At 43.4% G+C, this 15,727-nt stretch overlaps 1 protein-coding gene across 3 annotated transcripts in view; it reads right to left on the reverse strand.

The window, feature by feature from the left end:
* Positions 1–14,344, reverse strand: part of UBAP1 (ubiquitin associated protein 1) — a 209,586-nt gene extending 195,242 nt beyond the window's left edge. Inside the window, exon 1 of one of the 3 annotated variants that reach the window (XM_085628752.1) lies at positions 14,189–14,344. The gene's annotated coding sequence lies outside the window, so the exon portion shown is untranslated. Of the gene's footprint in view, positions 1–13,576; positions 13,685–14,188 lie in introns of those variants that run through there. The other 2 variants (XM_085628734.1, XM_085628743.1) reach the window with 2 other exon arrangements.
* Positions 14,345–15,727: the final 1,383 nt, after the last annotated feature.

Genomic DNA, 15,727 nt, shown 5'->3' on the forward strand with positions numbered 1-15,727 from the left:
CTAGAGCAATGGTACCAAAGCAGCTCTCCATGCTGGTGGACGGGGTCGCCTCTCTGGGCCGCTGCAAAGTCTGGAGAACATAGCATCCATGTGTGACTGAATATACCCACCTCTCCACTCCATATAGCAGTATGTCCAGAATAGACAACTTCTTTATGCCTGCAACAGTTGTCCCAGTCACTGTGGCCGCAAATACTCTACCAAGTGGCATCTCCAATCACACTGCACATGAGAAACCCCACAGAGGCCAATAGACCAATGTATCAACTGAATGCCAGGTGCCTGGTTGGCACGCAATACTTCAAGCACTTACTCCACGAACTGAAAACCTCTGTCTAGATGAGTGAAGGCTCTGCAATTCATAAGGGGACACTGTGGATGGGCTGGAAAGCAGTTCTACAAGGTAGGACAAAGGCATTTTTTAGTAGGCAAGATAAGACTAGACTCCAGTGGATCTCGGTCCAAGAATCACAAAATCTGTCTCTCATAAGCATGTATCGATGGTCCAAAGAGGAGTACGCCCTATGGCAGCTATTGGGGTGTAAGTCCTCCCTTTTTAACTGTGCTTTGAGGTATCTAAACAATGTTGGGTTGTCTCCATCAACCAAGTCTATGGATGGAGTGACAAAACCGGGAAGCTGCTTTATTGGCAGGCAACTCAGGACTGATCCAGAATCTGTCCGGATAGCAAATCTGCACCTCAAAAGAAAATGCTGCTACCCGTGCCTCCTACTTTAGTGATCTCTATGTTCGGTGACACAGCCCAGCTCGAGAAGATACTCATCCCTTGATCACAGACCGTCCCCTGGCCACCCTAAGTGGGACAGAAAGGGCCTGCTCTTGATCAGTTGCCTGTTGTGGTTGAGGTTCTAGGAGTTATCAGCAGTATGGGACCAGACGGCTTCCTGACTTAGCACCAATTAATCGAGAATGCTTTTTGTAGGTACTTACTAGCTGCACCAAAAAGCACTGCCAACTAGATTTGTCATGCAGAGCTAGGGTTGCCGTACATATCTGACATAATTAAGACACAAATGATTCTATTACGGCACAAGATATGGTCAACAACACATACCAGTTTTAACCGCGGTATTTTAAATGACTGGCGCTTCAAAATCTGTTTTTTTATACCATGGTTAAATGATGTTAAAAATGTCATGCTAGATATTGGGCACCCAGAATTTTTTGATAATCCAGATAGCATCACTACTATTCCTAGAAAAACTTTGATAAATGACTAATGCATCTGGACACAATTAGACTTGCAATAGAAATCCTAAAGCCCACGGTCAAGGAAAATCAGATGCTATTAATGGGCAATGGTAGCCATATCTTGTAAATGTGTCTGGGGGCTATGACAGGATGTTGTTGACACGTCTTAGTTTGGGGAATTTTCATAGACTAATACGTTTTCCCGGTATGGGTGACTGGTCTAGAACTCTGCCCCCATGCAACGATATGTCTTTGCAATCCACAATGCACATGCTTTTTTTCTGTAAATTCTACACTGTACCACGGAAAAGATGGATCGTACACATGCTAAAGATATTAGGTCTGAGACAATGTCGCCCAGCTTTTTTTAACGATACGATTTTTACAGTACGATCCCTTCACTAGTCCTCTAGCCATGTACCTGAGATGCGTGATTAGCTATAGGAAAACTATGTGAAACATGAATTTGGCTTTTTAATGTATGGTATTTACAAAATCTTTAACATTTTATATTAGATCGATGTGCGTTTTTAATAATGTGATATAATATACTTTTATGATTTACACTCTTAAATTGAATAAAGCTTGTTTTGAATTGAGCACCATATTAACTAAGTTGACTCTTATCACTCACCTTCCGAACCTCTAGTTTAGGTTAATTTCCTCCTAAACTAGATCTGATCAACACTGTAGTCCGCCAAAAGTCAGGACTTTCTCCTGAACATTGTTCGTCCTATTCCCCAATTTCTCTCATGAACACAGAAATTATGTTTTTGCCAAAATCCTAGACAATCACCTCCTGCCAGTACTGACCACCCAAACACATGTGGCTTTATGCCCTACTGCAGCACCCACCACTGTATTCACAGAGTGCACATTGTCTGGTCCACCGTCTTTGACTTAAAAGACACATCCGCACTCATGCTTTTACATTTTGCTAAAGCATTGGACAATATAGACTGGTTGTCCCTTCTCCAGGTCCTTTCACCAATGGGATTCGGACCCAGTTTCCTTTCTTCTGTCAGGGTGCTCTATGCTTGACCCCAGTTAAAGTAAACCATATCATCTCGCTGCTAATCATTTACAGGTAGGGGCACCAGACGGGGGTATGGGGTACCATCTCGCCGCTGCTCTTTGCACTAGCAATCGAGCCTCTGGCAGCCTGGGTATGCTGCAATGCTCAGGTCTGAGGCTTTCAATGTAGTGATGGCCCGGAGGACTGCATCATGCTCTACGACGATGACATACTGCTCTTCATGAGTCAGAACCATCTCATTGACTCCCCCACTCCCTCCCCCCCCTCCATCCACCTGCCGATATTTTTATTATACAGTGAGGCATGTTGGTTAACAATTAACTGGTCCAAATCCCCTGTAGGGAGACCATGACTCAGATTCCATTGCCTAGGGTTGTTCCTTGCCCCTGCACCTTACCTGGTGTCTTAACCTCACACCCCTGCTACAAAAGATGTGTCAAGACACATCCAGATGGTCAACCTTAACCCCCAATGTTTTGGGACAAGAAGCGCTCTTTAAAATTACAGCTTTGCCAAATCCTCTCTACATCTTCCAGAATATCTCTCTATTCATCCCACAATCCTGGTTTTGAAAGTGTGTTCCTTTCTTTGGGACAATAAAGGCCTGGGTATAGCCTTCCAGAAATGCATCCAATCGACCTATGAGGCAGGGATTCGGATGGCTAATGCTCGCCCATACTACTTAGCTTTGCAGATTTAAGTGGCTGTTTAGGGGGTTCCCAGGACCCGGCCATGACGGAGACACTCTTGTGCCAGCGGGATGCCCTACTCAGGATCCAATGGGATTGTAAACCTACAAAGAAAACTCCTTTATGGCAGGTTTTTAAAAGGTGGGACCTTATTGGGGTCTCGTGGCTTGGAGATGATTGGGATGAACACAGATGAAAGCATTTCAGGCTCTTCAGGAGGAATTCAACCTGCACAAGACTCAATTCTATAAATACCAGCAGTTGGAACATGCAGTGGTGGTATACAATCCAACGCAGATCAACCTACAAGCATATAACCCACTTGAACCTAAGGTAACCTTGTCCCCGCTAAACTGCAGAGGCACGTCATGCCTCTACATATCCCTTATTGTGAACGCACCAGACTCCTTCACTGTCCTTCGTGATAAGTGAAAGTGTTGGATTAGGCTCCTAATCTAGAGTGAAAGCAAGAATGGACCCCCCACACACAAGCTGGTTATCCCTTCCCGCTACATTTGGTTCTACTGCAGAATTTGTATATATCCTATTTCACTCCCCAACGCTCTTGGAAAATGAGCCCAATCCCCGTTACCTACATGCTATTGGCGTATGAGCAACAAATGCAATTTCTTTCATATGGTTAGGGCTTGAACAATTATTGGGCGTTACTGGTCTGCATTTCTTTGTACAGAATAATAGTGGACTGCTCCCCTCATATCCCTTTACTGGGCATCCTGGAGGATGTAGGAAGCAGTTGGGAGAAATCGCACCCATGTTGGTATTAGAACAATCATAGCTAAATGAGACGTTGCTCGCTGTTTGAAGTTCCCAGTGTCCTCATCCCTGGCTGAATGGAGCTCTGCTACAGACTGTTGTACCAAGCTGGAGGAACCTATCTACACAGCCAGGGGCTGTCCCTGCAAGCACTAGAAGATCTAAGTGAGATGGTGGTCATTCTATTATTTTACTGCCAACTGATGGAACACATCATGCAGTTTGTTTTGCCTACTGTACCTTCAAAATTGTATGCACTTTATACCATTTTTCCTCCCCAGTTATGTTCAATGCATAAACTCAATAAAATCTGCTTGTTAAAAATAACATGCAATCTTCATTTTGCTGAAAAACAGTGTCAGTTGCAATTCTTCGCTGTGCTGGGCACGAGGCTTATGAACTGAAGTTTGGCTTGTGGGCAGGTGAGGCACAAAGGAGTACACAGACTGTTAAATTTGGGATTGGCAAAAAAGCTGATCGTTTTACAGACATTACATGCATGCTCGTTCCTTCAGCCAAATTGAAAGAAATGATTTAAGGCAAAATAGTGGGAAAGTGGCAATGGAGTAATGAATAACTGCATCTTTTGTTTCTTTGTTTCATTTTTTTCTGCTTAGTAAACAAAGTGCCAGATCCTCTTTGGGGGCCCACAGTGAATAGATTACTAGATCATAATCGTAGAGGTTTACTTTGCCACTATCGCCCGTCCTATTATTGCTCTGCAAACTGGGCCAAGTACACACATTTTGCATCGGACTTTCAGGAAGGCGAGGGTAAGCAGTCAAAGCTTCTTAAGGAGAAGGTGTGGAGTTTAAGTGCTCAGAACTCAAAAATCAAACAAACAAGAAGATACTGTCTGGGCCAATAAAACAAAAGTATTTTAATAAAATGCTCAACTGGGACTCAGTTACAGGGTTGTGTTCTCACTTAAGATTCCTAGTCAAGCATTACAACCACTACGGCGCCTCTCCTTTCTAGGAAGCTCTCAGTGTCTACAGTGACTTACACAAAAATACAGTCAGAGGAATATATTAGGCACAGATTCAGTTCAGTGGTGATTATCCCACAAGCTCATTCATAGATTGCTTCAAAACAGCTGTTGGCAAAAATGATCTCACTGGTAACAATGTTTTCACAACAAGTTTACCTCTGCACCATCAGTTCAGTTTTTAAGGTTTAATCCCCTGTTACCTGCTCATGAAAACACAGGTTCCTTGGCGCTGGCGGGAGAGCTCACTTGACTTGCACCTTCAGCTCCAGTGATGCTGGATCATGGTGGAAGCCTGCCTCTTGGCTTAGATCACTGGGGGTTGAGCTACATGGCAAGTCTGTTCAGCGAGCGTGCATCTTCAGTGGATGCGGCTGGAAACAGGGCTTACACTTACGTGGCTACATCACCCTCACTAGATCCACTAACTACAGGAACAGTACTGGGTGACGAGGTGACCCCTCATGACACAGGTTAGCAGAGGCTTCAATGGCACTGAGCTGCCCCTGCGTTCTCCTTACACTAAGGACACCACTGGGCTTCTCCTCCTGGAGAGTCTCTACCCTTATAGGGCCATGCACACTCCTTCCCTTGCAGAGGAGCCAGACAGGCTCTTTGGTGGTAAACCGATCCTCCGCAATTTGCACAGACTACAGGTGATGGCCCCTCACTTCCGTTGACTGGCTGCCATACAGACACCAGCGCTGGTAACAGAGCAGCTCTTCAAGTACTCTGCATAGCACCCCCATCCTTGGCTAAGAAAAACTTAACATTGGATCAAAGCGGAGTGGTTTGGGTCCTACTTTTATGCTCATTTTCCAGTCGAGGGCATGGATCCACAGTCTAAATCCTGGAACTGGTCGGGGTGGTTCCTTTTCAAATGTAATTTTCTGTCATCAGCACAGACACAGCCTCTGCGCAAAGTTGTGGCTTCCACAGCAGGTAGTGATTAGGCTGGCTCCAAGCAGGAGTATCCAAAACAATGCCTCAATGAAGCGTGAGATTCCTATTGGCTGTCATCAGCCTTCTTGAGGAACAATCAGGGTAACTCAAAAGGCCAGGCTGTGCATAGACACTTTCTCACTTTTAACAGAACAATGTTAACCCACCCTTCTTCCCTACTATCAAACAAAGGAGAGTACTGAGGAAAATCTAATTTGCAACTCCAACACTAAAAAGATCTCAAAGAATTTCCAAGGGGTGCTCTGACTCCATCCTCCTTCCCTTCAGTGTCTGCCCCAATCCCCCATCCCCACAGTAACATGAATGCATTTCCACAGCCTGGTGAAAGCTGTATCAAACCTGCATCTTATGCCATACTTAACCAAGAGTAACTCAAAATATGTTCTACTCATCGCAACACCCAGACTCTCACCATACATAGAACCCAGTAACCAGCCATGTGTTTACACATTCAGCCTAAATCCCCACACTTAGCATGCACATGGAATGTCAGCACAAAGGTCTCTGGGTCGCAGCAAACTTGAATTTAACCCAATTAGGGGGTCAGTAGATTGCTCTTCTCTCGGACAGGAAAATGGTCTGGTCCGGACTAAATTCACAAATCTCGTTATGCTGCCACCATTTCTTTATGTGACCAACCCAGGATAAGTATAGTAGTCCCATGTCAATTACAAGGACACACTCCGTGTGCCCCTCCTGGTCACAGGACAAGTTATGAACAGGACCAAACTACAGCGCACACACTAGATTAGCATGGTCAGAATATCAATTTTACATGCACTTGGGTCAAGCATGGTAGGGGTACATGCTCATATACCATTCAGAGAACATTCTCATCCCGAAGAGATAGCCTAATAAAAGTGCTGCTACCCCACTGAACGAGTGGAGCCCTACAGACATGTAGGAGGAAGACTGAAGTAGTTTGTGTAAGTCTATTGTAAGACCATTATGATAAATAGTAGCTTATCAGAAAATAAAATAAGGCACAAGTTGTTGCACTACACTTTGGATTTATTCTGTCAAGCCAGGGGCAGATAGTCCCATTCAGTAAGAAACCAAAGCACAATATTCCTACAGCTAGCTTACCTACACGAAAAACAAGGCAGGAGAAAGAAATCTACATGACTAGCACTAATGCACACTTCTTCCTGTAAAGCCTTTAAATATTCACATCTAAAACATCAAACTAAGCACTCGCAGTCTATGTTCCAAAACTCTGGAAAGCAACTAAAATTTAACAGGTACACAAAGCCACAGATACCTCTTGATTAGGCCAGTTAAAAAACATAAGTATGAAAATGAACAAATATTTGCTTGATTGCTAACTTTGTTTCACAGTCGATAATGAGCCTCATGAATCATACGAGTTAGTATCTGGGTGATTTAAACCCAAGTTAACACCGCCTACCCCAGTTTTGTGCATACCTTGCTCGCTGTGCCACTGGATTTCAGCTAGCCTGACAAGGGAGTGTTACCCTGAAATCAGTTCCAGGATGCTTGTCTCCGGCCCAGGGAGGACCCGGCATGGCAGTTCGGGCTGGACTCTTCCCATGAAGAGCAGCGTGAAGGCTGATTTGCAGAAAGGTGTGTCCAAACCAGGCTGGCGTAGTGAGCAAAAGAACGATTATTTTAACCCCGATCTCTTGACTAGGGGTGAATGTTTGATTCATTCAGCATTCCATCCATCATTTGTTGCTGCAGCACATTTTGCCCTAAGAGGAAAGGGTATGCCCAGACGTGGTTACCGTACTCGCTCTGCCACTGGATTCAAGCTAGCCTGACTGATCAAGCTAGCCTGACTGATCAATAAATTAATCAATCAGGGGCTTGTAAAGCAAAACTACTCACCTGTGACGGTCTCAAGGCCCTGGGGGGGCTGGGAGGCTGCTGGACAGACAGGGTGGAGGATCATTTGAAAAGCCAGGTCTTGAGGTCCTTCCTGAATTGGGTAAAAGACGCCGATTGCCTTAAGAGCAAGGGCAGGGTGTTCCAGCTCTTAGTGGCGAGGCAGGAGAATGACCTTCCCCGGTTCTGGTCTTGTGGATCCTGGGGATGGAGGAAAGGGCGAGTTGGGAGGATCGGAGTTGTCTGGTGGGTGCGTGCAATGTGAGGTGGTGGTTCAGGTACGCTGAAGTGAGGAGCTTGAAAGAGACTCGTTGATTGGGAGCTAGTGGAGTTGACAGAGGTGTTGCGTGATGTGGCTGTGGCGGGGAATGTCAAGGACTAGTCTGGCGGCAGAGTTTTGGACGTTTAGTAGTTGTTTTGAGCGGTTTCTGGGTGACGCCGGCATAGAGCAGATTGCCGTTGTCGAGTCTGCTGGTGATGAATGCGTGGGTGACCGTCTTTCTGGATTCTGTGGGGATCCATCTGAATGTCTTTCGGACCAGGCAGAGCGTGTGGAAGCAGGCTGAGGAAACTGCGTTGATTTGGTGGTTCACTGCGAGTGAAGAGTCCAGTATGATGCCAAGGTTACATGCGCGGCTGTCTGGGGCAAGGGAGGTCTGGGGGTCCCAGCGCGGCTGGCTACCAGGAATGGTCCCAAGCTGAAGGGGTGGGACCCAGGAGGAGTACTTCTGCCTTGTCCAAGATGAGCTTGAGGCAGCTGTCTTTCATCCATGAAGCAACGGCCTTCATTCCACTATGGAAGTTGGTTCTGGCAGTTGTGGGTTCATTGGTGAGGGAGAGGATCAGCTGGGTATCATTGGCGTAGGAGACTAGGTTGAGTACGATGCTTGTGACAATGGCAACGAGGGGAGCCCTGTAGAGACTGAAGCTCAGGGAGTAACCCTGGGGAACTCCACAGCTAATCTCCGTAGTTTCCAAGGGGAACGGTGGTAGTCTGACTCGCTGGGTGCGGCCGGTGAGATCAAGTCCAGGGCTTTGTCGCAGATGCCTGTGTCATGGAGTCTGGTGATTAGGATGCGTGGAAGACGGTGTCGAAGGCGGCTGAGAGGTCTAGGAGAATGAGGGCTGCGATCTCGCCCCGTCGAGGAGGGAGCAGATGTCTGTGGCGGCGAGGAGTGCAGTCTCTGTGCTGTAGTTGCTTCAGAAGTCGGATTGGGAGGTGTCCAGGGCGTGGTTTGCTTTGATGAACTCTGACAGCTGGGCGCTGATGGCCTAGTCTATGATTTTGACTGGGATGGGGAGAAGAGAGATCGGTCTGATGAGGGTTGTTATCCCTAAACGAGTCCCAGGATGCTGGTTTCTGGTCAAGGGAGAACCTGGCTTCACAGTTTGGGCTGGACTGTTCCCATGAGGAGCAGGGTCAAGACTGATTTTCATATGGCTAGTTCCAAACTGGGGTTGCTTAGTGTGCAAAAGAACAATTAATTTAACCCAGATCTCGACTGGGAGCTTAATGTTTGATTCATTCAGCATTCATCAATCATTTGTTGCTGCAGCATTTATTCCAGTTTTGCAGCATTTCTTAACATCACGCTTCATTTCTCCATCGCACTAGGCGTTATCAACTCTATGACTGGCCTCAGCAATTATTCAAATGTTTATATTGAGGGTTAATACTTGAACACTCACTTGGGATACAACACTTCAGGTTTATCTGTTCATAAAAGCTGTTCCACAAAGGAAGGCTTGTTACCACTAAAATATTTAAAAATGTTTAGACTCTTAAACCGAATAAAGTTTTTCAAGTAGCAAGATTTTAAGGCAACAAACAAACAATTTGAATGCATGTACAACTGTTAAATGGAAATGGCATCAATGACGAAAATAAAAATCTAAACAAACCCATCAGAGCTTTAACTTCAAAAGGTATACTTTTGTAGCTACTAAAAGTTGGAAGGTGAGTTTGGGACAACAATCATCATTTGGTTTCATTGAAAAATAGTTGACACTGATAACTAAATAGAGCAGATGGTGAATGTGGCTGTATTACCATATTTTTTCCCAATGCAATGTTTGGAAAACAATCTTTTTTTAACAAATAAATTCAGTCCAGGTTATAAAGAGCAATACATTTTGAGTCGGTCAAAGAACATCTCGTGCACATTTAAAATGCAAGAAACAAAATTACAGGCGGTGAATGAGTCTGTGCTCAATTGGAAAGACTTAAGTACAAAAGAGTTACTCTTCTAAGCCAAAGGTGACAGAGCAAGTATAGCAAAGAACAATTACCCTTACGTAAAAAAGCTTACAAATCGATACAACCTCTGTATATCAACTAGTAGTACAATAGGGCTGCACTGAATAATTTACAATATTTAACCCTGTATTACCAATTATGACTGCCTTCTTAGTTCATTATGAAATTTTTGTTTATTTAATTTGCTCAAAAGGTTTACAATATACAAATCCATAAATATTCAGTAAAAAGATTAAAAACCCGGGAAAATTGTAACTGTAATCTTAATATATACCAAATGTTATCACCAGATTTCCAACATTTTATAAACGAGTCATCCGTTGTCACACTTTATACATACCATATTTAAAACATGCAAACAATATTAAAAACAATTTGCAAATAATATCAAACAATTCATAACAATGACTTGTTGGATATTAATTCCAAATTGTTTTTTTAATATTGTTTGCGGGGTTGAAACGTTGTCAACTCGCATAATAAACTAACCATTTCCAGTATCTGTGATATAAACAGAAGGCTGCGGCTAAACACTGTATAATATAATGGTTTGTTCAGATGTACCAAGAAACCTTGCTATATGTCAAAATTTGTCACCCAATATGTGTTGGTTGTATGTTCACTTGGAACACTGCGAGCACCTTAGCTGTTTTTTTCAAATACACTTGCAAAATTTGCATAACTAATATTTGGTATGGTAATTGCATTCTGCATGAATGTCTTCTCTTTCAGCATCCTTGTGCCAAAAGTCATTGTGAATGTGCCTAAGCTATTATCTTTATCTTCATATTCTCCACAAGAACCATTATCTTCTACATATACACTACACACCATGGTTCCTTGTTCGTAGGGTTGCCCTTGTTCCCTAAACACAACTGTTTTTTCAGGAATATTTTGAAAAAAAACATTTTAATCAAAATCAGTGTGCAGGAGTTTAAATTTGTACAATAAGGTAAAACAAAAAAAGAGGAGCCTTGTGACTATTGCTCTATATAAAATCACTAACGTATAGTAGACTGCTGCTCATGTTGGTTGTGCTAGACTCTGGTGAACATGGAATTTGCCAGACACAATGTATATTTGCTCGAAACAGCATTTATTAGGCCACATTTATTCACCTCTATGGTACACACTGCATACACACATACCAAAAGAAAACAAAAATATACACAAACTGTAGTTCCTCTCCTAAGTAGATTAGAATGCCTTTACGCTGTTTATTGTGCTAGAGGTGTGTTGCCTTGTTCACCACTCAGTACGTCACCTAATTGTTTACTTTACCACCTAATCTAAATAACAGCGTTACACATCCTGTTAAGTTTTCTAAGTAAAGCTTTTCTGTTTGAAATTATCCTACCTGAATGCAAACAATTAATCTACTGATTTAGGATAAATTTGATCCGTGAATATAGCTGCCAAGTTATTTCACACAAAGACTAGCAAACAAGAGTTTTCAGTTACTAACTTGGTCACAGTTATTGGGAAACAATTACCTACTTCAGGACTCTGCACTGCATCATTATAGGCAGACAGCATAGCTTTCGTCTGCAGTCTTTTCTTTAATCAAAATATAGGATACCAGCAAAGACAAAATCATCATCACTAAAATTCCAAATTGACGCAAACTGGTAGATCATTCAGCTTAAAACACAAAGCAACACCTCTATGGGGTGGTACTAGTGCCCTTAAGATATAAAACAGTTGATACAGAATACATTTTGCACTTGCGGAATTCAGATGTTAAAAAATATAGCTCTAGGCAATTAATCCTACTTGATGCAATGAAGTACACACAACAGTACAGACAACACCTCATTTGTTTTACTCAAAAATTATGAAGAAAAAGCTGTTCAGCTGATGCAGATTGAATGTCCTGGTAGTACTGGTTTAAAATATCTTATTGATGTAATGTGGAAAGACTAATCCGACATATGAGCCCACTGTGCAATAAGCACAAGTCATTGGTAGCATGGTTCTCAATAGAAAAAAAAGTGCAATTAGTTTCCCTGTGCCTTCATCTATATGAAGATTCCCGTAAAGTCGGAACCCATGCATACCTAGGTTGCCTCTGTATGGCAGGTTCCACACAGAACTCACATCACACTACACCGCCTCAAGGTACACAAGCATGCTCAATTCAAACTCCTCATACACACATTAAAATAAAGGCACTACACAACTCAGGCCCCACCTACCTGAACATTCCATCAACTACCCAGACACCTCCACCTCACACCACTCCTCCTCACACACATCCCACGCATACACAGAACCAGATCAGGAGGACAAGCATTCTCTTACATCACTCCTAAAGCTTAGAACAACCTCCCACTGCACATCAGAGCCTCCTCCTCTCTTCTTGAATTCTACAACAAGCTGAAGACCTGGCTCGTCACTTAACCAACCGACCATAGACAGGGTTAAGCGCACACACCTGCTCAGTACCAGGATACCCTCACGAGTGATAGTGCACTTTACAAACAAACATAACGGGCCTTGCGTCCTACTGGGTGTGTTTTAAATCTTGCAGAACCACATTTAAAAATTAAATGAAAATATTAAAATACAAATCTCAGTATGTATAAAGCTAATCAATGCGGACTAAAAGACAGTCACGTGACAGAAGTCAGCTGACAGCTGTGCTATATGGGTTCAGAGCCAATCAAAACACTTCACTATATCATGTCAGGAGACAGCATACATGGTGTCTGTAGTTTCTCAGCTTGACATATACTAAATTTCACAGGCCACTCCATTCCACTAGGATCAGGTGACGTAATATTAAAAGTGCATTTCAAATAAATACAGGCAGGTAAATAAAAGGAACTTTAAGTGGGATGAAATAAGATTGTGGGGGGGGGGGGGGTCACTCTAAAAGTACCAAACATTTTTAACTATTTATACTTTCCAAGAGGCATAGCCTATGTAGTTAAGGGTACGGCTCACAACACAAAGTAAAGTCTTGTGCGGTGTGCCATCTGACTACTATTTGAGTATCTCTCTGCAAACATTGACTGCATTCCGACACCACAGAATAACGGGCAGGCGCCTAAAACTAGCCAGACCTATTAAGTTTGTCAATTCTTGTTACTATATTGGATACATGAGTAATAATTATATTGTTGTGAACACTTACGTTTGAAGTGTTTCAATTATGAAAATATGAGACTGAATTAAACATTACTAAGGTCTGTGAAAAGAGCTGGGGCTCTTCGGAGTGTAGCAATTAGTCCAGTCCTTCCCTTCACACCACTTTCCCTTTCTTCCTCACTGTGAAACGCCAGCCCTCTTTTACTCACCGATTCTTTCTAATATCCTTCATCTGCGTTTTTCAGACTTCATCACGTTCCTCTTTAGAACACAATCTCTTGTATCTCTTTCATTTAACTATCGGACCACAAACATTCATCTGTAAGCACTTCATCACATTTGGCCCTGTCAGTATTTCAAAAACTCTGTACCACCTTTCACACACATGCACAGTTGGCACTTGTCAACACTGTTCTGTGTGCTCTGCAGTAGGATCAAGGAATGACTGAGCATGCACACTTTTCCCTTCGGGACTCACTGACATGCACCTGGTGAACCTCGGTCTGCCTTCAGCCTCAACTTCAGACATCTCAATCATGACCGGTAATAAACAATCACCCACAACCGGAGATAACAGACACAAACAATACAAGCTGAATATGATGCATTTAAAAACTGCAGAAAAACAGCACTCTGGAAAAGGTAAATACTCTTAGATACGTAAATTAAGTAAAACGCGTGAAATGTAAAGAGGAGATGGATACTTAATTGGAATGGACTACCTTAAAATATGTTTACAGTCGTTGAGGTAGCGTTGTTGAGAATTCGATCAGTGTTTCCCTGTAAGGGGCGTCAATACTAGCCTCGATGGAGTCCAGTTTCAGAATCAGTTTCTAATTACTTCCGGGTCTGAGACTATGAGGAACCCACGCCATTTAAACTCCTGTAAATGAATATATATTTTGCAATACAACTTAAATCTTGAAATACGCTCACAATAACAAGTCAGGAAATGGTTGGTGTCGGTACATGACCGCCCGAGAAGGCAGTATAAGAGTGTTCACCGTCCAAGGAGGGTTGAACAGAAGCAGCCAACTCTTGGGGTCCAGGTGGAGGAGAAATGGAGTGACTGGAGGTTGTGGCAAGGAGAATAACATGAGCAGCGGGGGAGCAAAAAGACGTGGCAGTCTGGAAACAGAAAATCCAGGAACTGAAATCAATACATTTAGAACTAGTGATCCAGGGCTTTGAAACTATGGAGGAAAGGCACTTCGCGGAAAAGGCCACACATATTAAAGCCGGCACAGTACACAGTCAGGCATGTAACCGAAAGTGAACAGAAGAAAACACCAATAATATTATTGTAACGCAGAGCAGAAGCATCTCTTTCTTACCAGGTGCGGACACGGCCTGTCTATGAAAACCTGGCTCCGACACCCGCTCTACCGCGGGACGCCATGTTGTGACGTCTCATTCTCCATCTGTCAGCTGAGCAGCCATTGACGTCACCACGCTGTAGGCGTCTCAGCACATCAACGGCGGGGCCGCAGAGTGGCGTAATTCTAACTCGGGCATGTCAGGTCTGATTCACAATCAAGAGGTTTCGTGTATGAATAGTGGTAAAAGATAGCAGGCGTCTAAGGAGAATTACTGATAATAAGTAGAGCATACCTTAATGCTTTCGAAAAAACTCGTACATATAAAGCATTTTGATTAGATCATCTTTTTAAACTGAACTGTTAAACGTAGTAATATATCAATTCATATTTTGAATAAGATCATACTTTTTCGTGGATGAAAGGAAAAATAACTCGATTAACTAATAGATACTGGAACTTCAGTTTATCCTGTGCCCATTTTCATTCTAAGTCGGACATTTCTGACCCAAAACTGTCTCAGTGAAGATGGCTGCCTTGTTAATTTTGTCCGGGGGGCGGGGCGTGGGGGGCATTCTTCCCTCGTCCGTCTTCTCTGTTTCGTTCGCATACATGCCATCCCATCTACAGACTACAGCAAAACTTAGTTGATGGAAATAACCTCTTGCATGCATACCAACATTTCAAGAGAGGAAAATGGGAGATTAAAAATAATAATCTGGAGAACGCATTTCTTCCATTGACTTCTACTCAAACGGAGGCAATTTCAAGCGGGAGTCAGCCAAAATAAAGCCATTTCGGCTTCAAAAATCGGGTGTATTGGCATGTATTCAAGTTTTGTCATGTTCTATACTTTTTAATTTCAGATTTAATGCTGAGTCATGATGAACGTCTGGGCGGCTGCAATGATAGTGGTAATGGATGTATACGGCGAAAGTGTGTACATAATGATAAAGAACATATAGACTAGTAAGGTGTGAAAATGTTATGTTGAATATTGGGTAAAATCTTGTGCAGTCAAGCAAACCATTCCATACATTTACTCCAGTTTCTTTGTGGTGTATTAAATAAAATTGTGAGGATTAGTTGCGGAGGCAGGGTCTTGATGGTAATGTGAGTTCCTCAATCAATAAATCACGGAATTGTAAACGTGCTACTTACCCGTGAGGGTCTCAAGGTGTGGGGGGGAAGGAGGTGAGCAGCACTGTTCAGTCGCAGAGCCAGGTCTTGAACGCCTTCCTGAAGATTTTCAGAGAGGGGGCGCGTCTGATGTCGATCGGGAGCTTGTTCCAGGTCTTGGTTGTGATGTAGGAGAAGGCCTTTCCGGCCGTTCTGGCTCTGCGAATGCGCGGGATTTCGGCGAGATCAGCGGATCGTAGGTTTCTCTTGGGTGCATGTAAGGAGATTCTTTCGTTGAGGTATTGGGGTCTGGTGTTGTGGAGGCATTTATAGGCATGGGTGAGTAGCTTGAAGGTTACTCTCTTCTCGACGGGGAGCCAGTGGAGATCTCGCAGGTGTTGGGTCATGTGTTCCTGTTGAGGGACGCCGAGGACAAGT

This window comes from Triturus cristatus, chromosome 2_1, assembly GCF_964204655.1.
Source record: "Triturus cristatus chromosome 2_1, aTriCri1.1, whole genome shotgun sequence".
In the NCBI taxonomy this organism is placed as follows: domain Eukaryota; kingdom Metazoa; phylum Chordata; class Amphibia; order Caudata; family Salamandridae; genus Triturus; species Triturus cristatus.